Raw genomic sequence first — 11,627 nt, forward strand, 5'->3', positions numbered from 1 at the left:
AGGCTCCATAGCTAAAGCTTGGCTATGCTCTAAAAAGCAGCAGCAGCAGGAATGGCACAGCAGGCTGGAGAGGCCGGCAGTGTGGGTGTTCATTACACCGCAGCACCATTCACCGGGAGAAACAAGGCCATAAAAGCAATTAATCTACCCATAAACACACCATTCCGCCTGTCCAACGCACCTACAAACACACGGGCATGACGGCGGGAGCAGCGAGGAGGGGAGGAGGGTGAGATGTAACTCTCGTTTCTCATGTCTCTCGCTCGCCCTCCCTCCCTCTCATTATCTCTCCCTGTCTCATTCCGTTTCTCTGAACTGCTCAGATAAAGAGTAGCTCGAGAGATCTTAAGGTTTGTTTTTATCTGAAAAAGTCTTGCTATCTAAATCCTGCCAGTGCTAAGTCGTAGAGATAGCAGAAGGTGGGTAGAGAGGCTCACATCACACTGGCTACAGATCAGCACACTGAGCTCAGACGCAGCAGCCGGACCCAGATTTTTATTTTCTGTTTTTAGGTGTTGTGTCCTCCTTTGCACCATTCGTCTGTCTTCACCACCTACCTACTGGCTTCGATTCCTATCCCTATTGATGGATGTGCACCAAGTCCATTAAACAATATTAACAGGGTTTTTTTTGTTTCTGATGATGGAATTCAGGATAAGGATTTCTCATATTGTCCTGGGAGGTCATATCAGCTACTGACTGGAGGATTAAAAAAGAAACTGAAAAACTGAAACACAGAAAAATGACAAATAGTGGAAAAGTGCTTCGCATAAAAACAAAAATGTAATTTTAAATAATAAAAAAGAATAATGTAGTAAATCTCATGTGTCATTTCATTTCATGGATTATAAAGTCAAATTATTGCCCATTTTGGGAAAAGTGCCTGGTATCTATCTGGGGACCTGTTCTTCTTTTTAAGTGATGTAAAACTGCCACATTATTGGCTTATGACCGAAAAAGGAAATGTAAATGTAATGCAATGCATCATGGGGGTGCAGCGGTTGGCACTGTCACCTCTCAGCAACGTCTCCAGGGTCTGTTTGTAGTTTGCATCTTCTGCATGTGTCTGCAGGGCTTTTCTCTGGGCACTATGGCTTCCTCCCACCGTCAAGAGATGTAAATACAGATTGGAGGTTAAGTCGGGGTTAAGTTAATTTGAAACTTAAAATTGTCTGTAGGGTTGAGTGTGAATGGTTGTAGTTCTCTGTATGTTGGTTGCTACCCTTAAAGCATGACTGGTATAGAAAGGAAGGATGGTTGGATGGATAATGAAAAAAAATGTGTGATTGTAGATTGTTGTAGATACGTTGCAGCTACTGAAGACCACGGGACCTTCTCCAAATGCTCACTGCATTTCTACCTCAGTTTTACCTAAAACATAGCATCTGTATTTTTAAGCCATCCCCACTAATCCCCAGATATTCTCCCACTGTAGATGATTATTAGAGCACAATGAAAGTATCAGGCAGAGTATCTCATTTTCCTCTGCTAAGTATAATTAAGGAGCTTAAACATTACTGATACTGGTGTACAGTTAGAACTGAAGAATGTACTGTCCTGCTCTCCTCCCCTCTCCTCTCCTCTCCTCTCCTCTCCTCTCCTCTCCTCTCCTCTCCTCTCCTCTCCTCTCCTCTCCTCTCCTCTCCTCTCCCCTCCCCTCCCCTCCCCTCCCATCCTCTCCTCTCCTCTCATCACCTCGCCTTTTTCTCCTCTCCTCTCCTCTCCTGCTTATAACAGAAAAAAAAAAAACATATCAGATACAATAGAAAATAATAAGCAATCGAGCTGGTGTGTGTGTGTATGTATAAAATCTTAGAGAGTGCTTTTCTTGCCGGAGGCTGTGCAGATGATGAGAGATGATGAGTTGCATACCTCTGCCCTATTGAGTAATAATGAGAGTTGTATGATTGCCTGAGCTAAGAATAGTAGGCTGCTAGTCGCTTTAATAGTGGGATTGTCCCACTGATATCTGACCCTAGGGCTGCACTGAGCTGGATTTATCACTATAGAGGACGAGCAGTAACGATCTTGGAACCGCCACACACACACATATGAATGAACACGCAAACACAATCATATACATACACGCACACACATCCGGCTTTGTAGCCGCCAGGGGCACTGGTAATAGAGGACATATGGAAAACAGAGAGGGAAAGACACTGAAGGACAGGTGGAGTCCAAACTAGGCAGCTATACTGTACATGTAGTCGGAGCATTAAATGTGTTTACCTCCACCAAAGGTCAACTCCAGAGATTAGAGAGGAAGTTGTATACCTCCATTTTCCCAGCATCCAATTATCCTCTCTCCATATCGTCTCCTCAGCTTTTCTTGAAATTCACTCAAATTCAAGTTCACTGTCTTTGACACTTTGTCATTCTCCCCCATTACTTCAGAAGTCCATGATATTCTGAATCCAAAACATTTTATGCACATTAATACTGAGGCAAGGGAGCGAGTTGCCATCACCCAAAGCCAATCTTGTGGAAAATGAAAACTATCTGAATATTCTCGGGGATCTCAGGGAGTTGTGTGATTTCCGAGCATCATCTCACCTGCTGTGTTTACGGCTCCACACTGAGCTGTTGCATGACTTCTCTCTATTCTCTTGATCGCAGAGGGAGAAGATGAAATTAGTTCCGGGGGATATATGTGAGGGAAAGAGGTTACATTCCAAGTGCAGAGACGCAGTAATACAGCAGTACACACACACGCACACACACACGCACACACTTACACACACATACACAGGGTCAATTAGTGTCCAATCCGAGGGGAACTCAGGTGAGGAATAAGTCATGTTTAGAGCACCTGTCTCTCCTGCAGGACTTGAGCTAGAATTAAAGTTTGGGAGGTCTGCCATCAACTGGAGGTCGTAAACACAGAGAGGAGACAAGCTGCACAGGTCTTTCCTGCTTACATGATGACTCTTAGGGACAGATGCAATAAATAAATCAGTCCACCGCCCACCCTCCAGCAAACCGGCATCAAAATGAACTCTTCCGTAAACATGAGTGCATGATGGATAAAAACTAAAAAATGTACAAATATCCCAATGCAGAGGTGGTGTACAGTAAACACTGCAGTATATTTCCTGGGATGTGTGTGTGTGTGTGTTTGTGTGTGTGTGTCTGTGTGTAGCATTCACTGAACTGTACCCACCTGAGAGTCTGAGTGACAGGTACATGGGTAACTGTCACCGGTACACAGTTAATGAATATTCACGCTGTTATACTCACTGAATTATTCACACCGGCATGAAATCACACCCACACACAATGTTCATTCTTTGAAAATGCACATCTGCAAGCTTGCACTTCAACCAACCCTTTTGGATACACAAGCAAATACAAAACAAAGAAAGACATACACAGAGGAAGTCAGACAGACGCTCACATTTCAATTTCTGCTGCTCGCAACTTTATGCGTGCATGTGAGCTGACAACAGGGAGATAAACGCAGGCTCCTGGAGTTACCTTGACTTTAAAATCACTCTGACGCACAACAATTAACTGTACAACAGATGTTGTCATTATTCTTCCTTGTGCCTTTGACTGTGTCAGTTGCATGCATCCCCGTCACTCTGTTCATCTGCTTCAGTCAGTCTTTCTCTCCTTGTCTACATTCTAAATGTATAAGAGGAAACGTCAGTGTCAGCCTGTAAATCATCCTTTTAGATTGTGTGCATGCATGTGCTTGTATTATGTGTTTTAAAGCGAGGCTGATGGAGAGCGCTGGAAAAAGAAGCGACTTCCTCTCACCACTGAATAAAACATCCCATTTAGAGCCAACAGCCATACACCATAAATCACCTCTCCACCACCACTGGGTCACTACTCAAAGAGAAGAGGAGAGTTAGAGCGGTAAGATGGGGTGTGTATGAGAGGGGGAGAGAGAGAGCGAGAGAGAGAGAGAGAGAAGGTAAAAGAGAAGCAAGTTTTGAAAGATAAGGATGCTTGAAAAAGGCTGTGAAAAGAATCTAAAGCAGCAGAAGAGAAAAGCTAAAGTAAAGGCTGCTGAGGCTCATGATCGTCGCCCCAAAAACACATCCATTAAAAATAAAAAATAATTTGATGTGACATCGGACAGACTGGAAATTTATAATTGAATTCAAGTAAAAACAAAATTTAGTGCACTTAACTGAATGCTCTGAAACTTAACGGAATAGTAAGACATTCTGGGAAAATACAGTATTTTGCTTTCTTGAAGACACATAAGAGGTGTACATCAAAGAGCCAGCTAGCTAAAAACCGGAAACAGAAGGAAAACCGACATGAGTCATATGTTTCCTTTAAAAAGTTCTAACACTAACATTGCATTAGAGAGATATTACGTTGCAATCCTAAAACTGTCTTTCTAGTGTTTCATCTTTAAAGGTCACGATATCACTGGTATATATGGTTTCATCTCACGTCAACGGTGTCAGGGCTTTTTAAAGAAGCGCCTTTCTTTGAATGAAATGTCAGATCAGTGACAAATCAAACAATTCTCTACAAGAGGCGTTGTTAGGAAGGTGAGGGTAACAACAACAGTAACATTTAATCTCTCAAACAAATCACTGAGATAATTGGTGTGAAAAAATATTTCATGACCCTTCAGTTGTTAACTGTAATTGTTTCCCATTATGTGTATAATTACTCGACATCATTGTGACGTTTGTAAATGTATATTTTTCTGCTGATTGTGCACACACATTTGAGCGCATTATCGCGTCTGTGTGTGAGTTCATACGGGTGAAGGTCAACTTTAATTTCCCTTCCCTTTAAAGGAGGAAAACAGAATGATGTAGGAGGGCAGGAGGCGGCAGCCATGCAGGGTAAGTGCTTGTGTGTTTTAGGAGGAGAGATTTTAAAAGATTACTGGGAAGAGGTAATCACACAAGAGTACCAATCAATTCTGCATTATGGGGGGAAAAGTGGGTTCCCGCAATAGGCCAACTATTAGGAGGGGGTGTCTGACTGCAAGTGGCTATCAAACCACATCCACTCTCTCTCCTGAGTGAAAGAATAGGGGCTGCGGGTTTCTAACAGCTTGTGCCTCCTCATCTGACCATCTGTCTATGTACCTGTGAGCGTGAATGCACGAGATCAAGGTGGTTCTCGTGAGCGTCCACGTGCCTGCACTGTGTTTCGCCAGCTAAAGCTGTCCAGCCTTTTCTAATAGCTTGCCAGTTATTTACAGCCAACACACGCTGCTGCATTTAGCCAGTGTGCCATATATCAGGCTGTGTGTGTCAAGAACGGGCACATGACCATACGCACAAACACCCACCAACACAATAAAGTAATGCTCTGGATGTGGATGCAGGCACCCAACAATACATCTCACCTCTTAATTCTCTTGCATACAAACAGTGAAAAATTAAGCTGCACATCATTAGCCACTTTTCAGCAAAAAATGTCAAAAATGTCAAATTACTGTGTGCCGTGAAAGGTTTTCCTCACCTTTATAATTTGAATAAAAATAAACTTTACTTTACAAAACAAAAGTCAATGACGTTACTGTTAACTAGGTGTTGACTTTGGGGGTCAATGAGAAATATTTCTGATTTGCTGACATTTAGCCTGAGAAGATTTGAAGACGTCTAAACAGTTTATGAGACAAAGACTAAATGATATTAAAACTGCCTTCTTCACTGATTTCACTGGTAAATACATTTGTGTTCCATATGCATAAACGTGGTACTGGAACTTGTGCTGTACATGATTTGCCTTAGTGGTAGTATGCACTATATATAAAGAACAATAAGGGGCCAAGAATTCAGCCTTGGTGAACACCGTAAAACAGAGGTGTCTACAAAAAGGCATTAACCATAGTTCTGATTGATAAACGTGATTTACACCAAGCTGGAGCCGTGTTCCTGATGCCGACCTAATGCTGTGACCCCCGGTGTCAGAGCTCATATTCAGAAGAAGTAAAACCAAAACATCACCTGCATCCACTCCAAGTGAAAGGTCTTACTAGGGAGCATGGTCATGATGTGGATGGAAACCTGATTGAAATTTGTCAAAACAAATTCAAAAGTTTCAGTGAGGATTCAATGGATTTAAAAAGAATTTGTGTTTATGACATGACAAGTTGTAAAGATGTTGATAAGAAGTACTCAGTTATTTCTTAATTAGTCTCCTGCACCGCATTGTTTTTGTTATTTATCACAATGTGTCCCACTCAAGTACAGAGGGAGGCATTAATGCACCTGAAGCTGTTTGGTTTCAGCCCCAACCCCTCCCACTTCGCAAGATAGTTTCACAAATACTATTTGATTCCACAAAACAGACATGAAGTGAATAAAACCATAAATTGGCTTTTAAATGACAAAAAAATATAATTGGCCGACACAAATTCAGATAAAAACAGTCAGTTAGCTTGAAGCTTCTGATTTGTGCACTATATCTGCTATAATTAAAGCTCTCTCTCTCACACATACCACACACATACACACACACAAACACACAGTAGTCAGCACACAAACACATGCAGAGGAGAGAAACAAGAAAAACACATTACGGCATGTTGCAGGGGTAATGGACTTGGTAATTGCTTAGCAACAGGCAATGGCACCACCACCTGTCTACCAAGGTACCCACTGAAGGTCAGTGTGTGTATGTGTGTGTGTGTGTGTGTGTGTGTGTGTGTGTGTGTGTGTGTGTGTGTGTGTGTGTGTGTGTGTGTGTGTGTGTGTGTGTGTGTGTTTGTGTGTGTGTGTGTTGCCATGTGTAGGACGGAACCTTATTGGAGGTAACAAACACATCACACACTATCACTGTCTCATCCCCCCCCCCCACCTCTGCTTTTTTTCCAGTCTTGTTAACCCCCCGCTGGGCAAAGCTTTCCTGCTGGGAGCGGTGCTGTCAGATACATCACATTACAATACATGATAATTTGTATAAGGCTTTCCAACTTTATGTTAAAGTTGGAAAGCCTTATACAAAGCCCGGCCCGTTCGACAGATGACTGTGATCTTTGTGTGTCTGTGTGTTTGGGTTGTTTTTACATGTTGATGTGTGTGTGTGTCTGTGAGGGACCTGCTGCATTGCCGTGCTCTGGGTCTTTCAATTGCCTCACGGAGAGATGGAGTGATCTTTCAACCCCAAGAGAGAAAGTGTGTGACGATGCTCTGCCTTTTATGTTCTGTGTTTTCAGTCCGGCCTCTCTCTATCTGAAGCCTTTATCACCTACCTCCTTCCCTCCCTCCCTCCCTCCCTCCCTCCCTCGCCAGCTCGTGCTCCTGAGTTATGTCACATGACACGCACGTTGAGGCTCTCTCTCTATCACACTCGGACTTACCTCTCCCTATGTAGGGTTGAGGTGTGTGGAAAGTGTCTGTGAGCGTAATGTATATGAGTGGGCTACCCACAAGCACAAAGCAGTGGGGGGGGGAGACATAGCACCTCCTTAGGACCTCCCTCCGGCGGTGCACTGATGGTATTTTTCCAGCAAATGAAAAAGGAGTGGACCTGCCACCCGTGTTTTACTGTAGAGAGACAGGCTTGAGGTTTCAAATGCAGGACTAGATCCCAGTCCCAGTGAATAATATGTGCATTTCATATTCATGGCTTCACGTGCATTCCATGAATACCCCACGAGATGACAGGACTGGACCCTTCCGGGTTATTGATGCCACTTCTTGTTACGCAAAAACCTAAGGAAAACGCTCACCATTAGTACACCTGCACATGCTGCTGCAGTGAGGCATCATGGGAGATGTTCTCTTCACTACATTGCTGATGGGAATCTACTTGGCACGACTCAGGCAAGAATCGTGTGCAGGTAGGAGGTAATTTATTCAAGGTTCAATAGTGTTACACAGTGAATGGAAATAAATAATCACGATGCATTAGAGGTGACCAGTACAAAAAAAAATCACGAGTGGCTAACTTGCAGTTTTCCATTCCTCAAATGTAAAGAAATTAGCAAAACCTTGTGTAATGCAGATGCAACCATGAAGGTGACTAAAATGAAACTTCCTGTGACCTAAAATAAATCTGGGATTTCTTTGATTATCACTTTAACATTTTGTTATAATGTAAACAATATATAACAAAGGTCTAGTCTTGGTTTGGGTGGTTTGGGTCCATGTGTCTTGTTTGACACAGTGTAGGGAGCATTGGGAATTAAAAAAAAGGCAAAAGCTCACATCCACACAGGTTAAAGGCATCTATTTTATCATACATCAATAAAACAGAAACCACATAACCAAAACAAGAAAGGATGTGCTCTGCATCCACTCTCACCGAGGTGCGCCATTCAAAAACAAAAAGCCCAGTCTGATGCCGTTGCCTCTCTTATAACTAACCTGCACAGTATGTCTTAAAGAGACTTTTCACATTATCGTCTGCTAAGCATGTGACATATTAAAAACTTTATGAACAAAATGATAATCAAACTTTGTGAAGAAATGTCCCTGGTTTTAATAATAACTTTTGAAATCACATTTCCATGCTAATTCAAAAGAAGGCACGCAGCCTCTCCACACATAATAGCACTGCACTTCCACATTTGTGAGCAGCAACACTGTGTCACATACATTCACAGCCCACCTCAGCGGGTTCCTTTTTGATGGGGGGCAGAGAAAATGAGCAGCTATTCATTCTATGTGTGCAATCGGCACGTTTCAGGTCAGCCCACTGGTCTGCCTCTACTATACCAAACGTGTCTTGTTGGCTCCTGCGATACAAAGCCTTTTCTTGTCCTCCTCTTTCTGTCCTAATCCTCCAACACTTCCTTCTCTCACATGCGGCGACACCGCCGGGTTTCTCCAGACATTTTTAGTTTTTCATTGTTCGCCTTTTGGTGAGGTGACACACGACACATTGTGGAGTCTGGCCACCCCGGGGTGAGTAATAGAAGAGAAGCACGAGTCAGGGAAACTGAGGGAGACCGAGGCTTTAGTGCAGAGAGATGGAGACAGAGTGAGACAAAGACGCCAAAGTGAAAAACCAAGATAGTCATCAAAAGACATAAAATGAAAGGGAGTCTGAGCGAGACAGAGAGAACAATGTATGATGAAAATCTAAATTAAAGAAAAGGGGGAGAAAAGTATATAAAGCAGTGGACTATAGAGACAGGGAGAGAAAAATTTGGAACTGAAGGGTTCAGATAGAGAAAAGTACAAAGGGAGGATAAAAAATAATATGTGAAAAGGAGAAAGCGAAGACAGGCCGGAGTTAGGACATAGGAGATGGGCAGCGGGGGAGGAGTGGACATGAAAAAATGTTGTGTTTAGTCAAAGTGAAAGGGCAGCGGAGACGGAGAGGAGGAGGAATGGGGCAGAGAAGGATGAAAGAGTTCTGCTGCCCGGATGAATAATTCAATCACAAAAAAAAGGGAATCAGCAGAATAATGCATTACCTTCTATATCCACTATGGCCATGGTCATTCAGTTCCATGTAGAGGCATATATGAAAATACTGTACAAACCACACTATATACATACAGGTGATGTGTATGGGGTTCCAAGTTCCTAGTGGAGCAGTTCTGTGGATTCCCGTGGACTCTTCCCAATGTTCTTTTTTGAGTTTGCTAAATATTTGTCTGCTACATCGTGTGTAAAGCTTGGGCACCTTGGATTTTCCAGCAGGTCCTCACCTGACTTTCGGTTAAAGCTCTCAGCCTCAGAGCCCCCTGCTGCCTCACCCCAGCAGCCCCTTTCTCTAAGATCAGTAGCTGTAGCAACACTCCAAAGCAGACCAGGACAAGTGAACGTCGAGGAGAGTTATAGAGGATGACGGGGGGAGACTGGGGACACGAGGAGCTAAAAGCAAAGTTAACTGAGGAAACTAGAGAAAAGCCCGAGATGAGGTGAAAGACAGAGAGGAAGGACAATGTAAGTCGAAGCCAAGTGAGGGAGAATTTATTAAGAACAGGCCGTTACATGAGGGGTGAGCGATTTACTTTTTGTCAAATTCTGCTCACGGATTAAAAAAGAATCTAGATTCTGTGTGTGCACTGAAAGAAAACTATGGTTTAAATACACTGCCCTGCATGGCTCTGTATTAGGGCAACAGAGAAGTCAGGATAACCCAAACAGTTAATGTTCCAGCAAATTAGCAACAAGGGTATTCATTCTCGAGCACTGGATGGGGGGGGTTGAAGTGGCATAGCGACTTCCATGGGAATGGTCAGAAACAGGAAAGCTAACGGTGCGCTAATCCTCTTTTTTGGAGTGATTTTTAATAAAGCGAGTGAAAAACATCAGATTTAAGGTGATTTTATCATTCTTTTGTTTTCTAATATTGCGGAACGGGAGGACAACTTGAAAAAAAACTACTGCCAGTGGAAATGCAGCTTTCTCAAAGGATTAATGCCAAGGATCAGTCTCATAGAAGCTGGTAAAATTCTTTTTTTGTTTTGCTCACCTTTGTTCATCATTGTGTTGCCCCATTTGTCACTGTTTGTAAAAGCTAACTCGAACTTTGTGAGATCAGGGATTCGCCTCGCTAATATATGATTGTGGGGGGCGGAGCTTCAGAAGGACCAGTGAAGAGAGTGTTGTGTATTTGTTTGAGTAAAACATGTTGACATTTGCTTAGAACATAATGATAGGCCTATATACTTCTGGACACTCAGACATTCTCGGAGAGTCCTCCAGGTGTTTGTGTTATTTGCACTCTGACTTTTTGGGATTACTTTTGACTTAGGGAATTATCTCTGACCGGCTAATGGATGGGTTAAGAAGGAATGTTCTTGACCTGTGTGTCTTCATGTTCGGACACAAAAACGTGCCCATATTTAGTCAAAAGTCCCATAGGGGACGTAATTTACCTGAAGTCAAGGGCGGAACCAATGTCCCTATATAACTGTGTGTAAGACCCCAGCACGTCAGACTTTCACTATTGGCTGTGTGTCTCCGGGTATCTAGATGCCCGTCCCGACCTGTAATTTCTTGTAATAAACTTTGTTACACTGAAACTACTGGGTCCTCGGAATCCTTCCTTCATCATCAACAACTTCTACAACATCATTGACCTCTCGCCTACATCAAATATACGATAAGAGGCGTGTATTGGTTTTGATTTCCCAGAATCGCTTACCCCACCTTTAACAGGTCTAATCCCCTGTCATTGTGCACGGCTCCATTTGCTGAGCTGTGGTGAGATCGCTGCCAATAACCTCCCACGTAAATATGTACCCACACGTCATGGATCTGCTTAGCAAAGCAAAAACAGCGCTGTTGGCAATGAGCCGCGACGGGGGTGAGTGGTAGTAAAATGGATTCCTCTGCTGATCTGTTTCTTTTCTCTCAGCATAAGTGTATCAGAAGCTGGCACAGACTGAAATCTACATTTGTTTATACTCAGCTGTATTGATGTCGGGGCGGCCGGTACACACACACAGTAAATATTGAGTTTTTGGTGGTGTTTGAAAGTGCAGTGCAGCGTGATTACTGACCATTTCATTTTACTGTTTCCTCTCTCCATCATCTCGCCCACACACACAGACACACACTTGTCTTTTTTTGTTTATCTCCTAATATAAATCCTGTGTTATGGGGCCTCATAAACTGGTCAAGTTTCACCCGAGCAGAACTCTAACATGCACCTGAGCACTTTATTTAAGGATACATCCAGAGGTGTGGATTCTTTAAGGTATAATTTGGAAAACTTCTTCCTTAAAATGTCCAGAA

The sequence above is a fragment of the Platichthys flesus genome, chromosome 4, assembly GCF_949316205.1.
Source record: "Platichthys flesus chromosome 4, fPlaFle2.1, whole genome shotgun sequence".
Taxonomy (NCBI): Eukaryota; Metazoa; Chordata; class Actinopteri; order Pleuronectiformes; family Pleuronectidae; genus Platichthys; species Platichthys flesus.